Here is a 3,877-nt window from a genome sequence, read left to right as displayed (position 1 = left end):
GCGCCTAGCGTGTAGAGTCCAGCGCCTAGCATCTAGAGTCCAGCGGCTAGCGTGTAGAGTCCAGCGCCGAGTGTCTAGAGTCCAGCTCCCAGCGTGTAGAGTCCAGCGCTGAGCCTCAAGTGTCTAGGGTCTAGCGCCTAGCGTGTAGAGTCCAGCGCCTAGCATCTAGAGTCCAGCGCCCAGCGTGTAGAGTCCAGCGCCTGGCCTCAAGTGTCTAGGGTCTAGCGCCTAGCGTGGAGAGTGCAGTGCCTAGCGTCTAGTGTCTCGGGTCCAGTGCCTAGCGTCTAGTGCCTGGAGTACAGCGCCTAGCGTGTAGAGTCCAGCGCCGAGCCTCTAGAGTCCAGCGCCTAGCGTCTAGAGTCAAGCACCCAGTGTGTAGAGTCCAGCGCCTAGCCTCAAGTGTCTAGAGTCCATTGCCTCGCGTCAAGTGTCGAGATTCCAGCGCCTAGTGTCAAGAGTCCAGCGCCCAGCTTGTAGAGTCCAGCGACTAGCATCTAGAGTCCAGCACCTAGCGTGTAGAGTCCAGCGCCTAGCGTCTAGAGTCAAGCACCCAGTGTGTAGAGTCCAGCGCCTAGCCTCAAGTGTCTAGAGTCCAGTGCCTCGCGTCAAGTGTCGAGATTCCAGCGCCAAGTGTCAAGAGTCCAGCGCCCAGCGTGTAGAGTCCAGCGCGTAGCATGTGGAGTCCAGCGCCTAGCTTCTAGAGTCCAGCGCGTAGCATGTAGAGTCCAGCGCCTAGCGTCTAGAGTCCAGCGCGTAGCATGTAGAGTCTAGCGACTAGCGTAAAGCTTCTAGAGTCCAGTGCCCAGCGTGTAGAGTCCAGCGCGTAGCGTGTAGAGTCCAGCGCCTAGCGTCTCGAGTCCACCGCTTAGCGCAGAGAGTCCAGCGCCTAGTCTCTATAGTCCAGCGCCTAGCGTCTCGTGTCCAGCGCGTAGCTTGTAGAGTCCAACGCCTAGCCTCAAGGGTCTAGAGTCCAGCGCGTCGCGTGTGAAGTCCAGCGCCTCGCGTGTCGAGTCCAGCGCCTAGCGTCTAGTGTCCAGCGCATGGCATGTAGAGTTCAGCGCCTAGCGTCTAGATTCCAGCGATCAGCGTGTACAGTCCAGCCCCTAGCCTCAAGTGTCTAGAGTCTAGCTCGTAGCGTGTAGAGTCCAACGCCTAGCATCAAGTGTCTATAGTCCAGGGCCTAACGTGTAGAGTCCAGCGCCTAGCGTCTAGAGTCAAGCACCCAGTGTGTAGAGTCCAGCGCCTAGCCTCAAGTGTCTAGAGTCCAGTGCCTCGCGTCAAGTGTCGAGATTCCAGCGCCAAGTGTCAAGAGTCCAGCGCCCAGCGTGTAGAGTCCAGCGCGTAGCATGTGGAGTCCAGCGCCTAGCTTCTAGAGTCCAGCGCGTAGCATGTAGAGTCCAGCGCCTAGCGTCTAGAGTCCAGCGCGTAGCATGTAGAGTCTAGCGACTAGCGTAAAGCTTCTAGAGTCCAGTGCCCAGCGTGTAGAGTCCAGCGCGTAGCGTGTAGAGTCCAGCGCCTAGCGTCTCGAGTCCACCGCTTAGCGCAGAGAGTCCAGCGCCTAGTCTCTATAGTCCAGCGCCTAGCGTCTCGTGTCCAGCGCGTAGCTTGTAGAGTCCAACGCCTAGCCTCAAGGGTCTAGAGTCCAGCGCGTCACGTGTGAAGTCCAGCGCCTCGCGTGTCGAGTCCAGCGCCTAGCGTCTAGTGTCCAGCGCATGGCATGTAGAGTTCAGCGCCTAGCGTCTAGATTCCAGCGATCAGCGTGTACAGTCCAGCCCCTAGCCTCAAGTGTCTAGAGTCTAGCTCGTAGCGTGTAGAGTCCAACGCCTAGCATCAAGTGTCTATAGTCCAGGGCCTAACGTGTAGAGTCCAGTGCCTAGCGTCTAGAGTCCGGCGCGCAGCGTGTAGAGTCTGGCATCTAGAGTATGGAGTCCAGGGCCTAGCATTTAGAGTCCAGCGCCTAGCGTCAAGTGTCTAGAGTCCAGCGCCTAGTGTGTAGAGTGCAGCGCCGAGCGTAAAGTGTCTATAGTCCAGCGCCCAGCTTGTAGAGTCCAGCGATGAGCATCTAGAGTCCAGCACCTAGCGTGTAGAGTCCAGCGACTAGAATCTAGAGTCCAGCACCAAGCGTCTAGAGTCCAGCGAATAGCGTGAAGTGTGTATACTCCAGCGCCTAGCGTGTAAAGTCCATCGCCTACCGTCTAGAGTCCAGAGCCGAGGGTCTGTAGTCCAGCGCCTAGCATCTAGGGTATGGAGTACAGCGCCTAGTGTATAGAGTCCAGCGCCTAGTGTATAGAGTCCAGCGCCTAGCCTCAAGTCTCTAGAGTCCAACGCCCCGCGTGTAGAGTCCAGTGCCTAGCCTCAATTGTCTAGCGTCTAGCGCCTAGCGTGTAGAGTTCATCGCCTAGCATCTAGAGTCCACCGCCTAGCGTGTAGAGTGCAGCGCCTAGCCTCAAGTGTCTTGAGTCCAGCGCTTCGCTTGTAAAGTCCAGTGCATAGCGTGTAGAGTCCAGCGCCTAGCGTCTAGAGTCCAGCGCACAGGATGTAGAGTCCAGCGCATCGCGTCTAGAGTCCAGCGCCCAGCGTGTGGAGTGCAGCGCTTGGCATCAAGTTTCTATAGTCCAGCGCCTGGCATGTAGAGTCCAGTGCCTAGCGTCGAGAGTCCGGCGCCCAGCTTGTAGAGTCTGGCATCTAGACTATAGAGTCCAGGGCCTATCATTTAGAGTCCAGTGACTAGCGTCGAGTGTCTAGAGTCCAGCAAATAGCGTGTAGAGTCCAGCACCTAGCGTCAATTGTCTAGAGTCCAGCGCCTAGCGTGTAGATTCTGGTGCCTAGCCTCAAGTGTCTAGGATCTAGCGCCTAGCGTGTAGAGTCCAGCACCTAGCGTCAAGTGTCTAGAGTCCACCGTCTAGCATCTGGAGTCCAGCGCCCAGCGTGTAGAGTCCAGCACCTGGCATCTAGAGTCCAGCGCCCAGCGTTTAGAGTCCAGCGCCTAGCGTCTAGTGTCTACGGTTCCCCGATTACCGTGTACTGTCTGGAGTCCAGCGCCTAGCATCTAGAGTCTGGTCGAGCGCCTAGCCTCAAGTGTCTAGGGTGTAGCACCCAGTGTGTAGAGTCCAGCGCCGAGCATCGAGTGTCTATCGTCCAGAGCCTAGCGTCCACGGTAAATTGCCTAGCGTCTCGAGTCCAGCCTCAAGTGTCTAGAGTCCAGCGCCTATTGTCTAGAGTCCAATGCCCAGCGTGTAGAGTCCAGCGCCTAGCCTCAAGTGTCTCGAGTCCAACGCCCAGCGTGTAGAGTTCAGTGCCTTGCCTCAAGTGTCTAAGGTCTAGCGTCGCGTGGAGAGTCCAGCGCCTAGCGTAAAGTGTCTATAGTCCAGCGCCCAGCTTGTAGAGTCCAGCGACTAGCATCTAGAGTCCAGCACCTAGCGTGTAGAGTCCAGCGCCTAGCGTCTAGAGTACAGCGCCTAGCGTGTAGAGTCCAGCGCCTAGCGTCTAGAGTCAAGCACCCAGTGTGTAGCGTCCAGCGCCTAGCCTCAAATGTCTAGAGTCCAGTGCCTTGTGTCAAGTGTCGAGATTCCAGCGCCTAGTGTCCAGAGTCCAGCGCCCAGCGCGTAGAGTCCAGCGCGTAGCATGTAGAGTGCAGCGCCTAGCTTCTCGAGTCCAGCGCGTAGCATGTAGAGTCCAGCGCCTAGCGTCAAGAGTCCAGCGCGTAGCATGTGTAGTCCAGCGACTAGCGTAAAGCTTCTAGAGTCCAGTGCCCAGCGTGTAGAGTCCAGCGCATAACCTCAAGTGTCTAGAGTCCAGCGCGTAGCGTGTAGAGTCCATCGCCTAGCGTCTAGAGTCCAGCGCGTAGCATGTAGAGTCCAGCTCCTAGCTTCTGGAG

The sequence above is a fragment of the Salarias fasciatus genome, chromosome 19, assembly GCF_902148845.1.
Source record: "Salarias fasciatus chromosome 19, fSalaFa1.1, whole genome shotgun sequence".
Lineage (NCBI taxonomy): Eukaryota > Metazoa > Chordata > Actinopteri > Blenniiformes > Blenniidae > Salarias > Salarias fasciatus.
Note: the sequence above shows the minus strand (reverse complement) of the source record.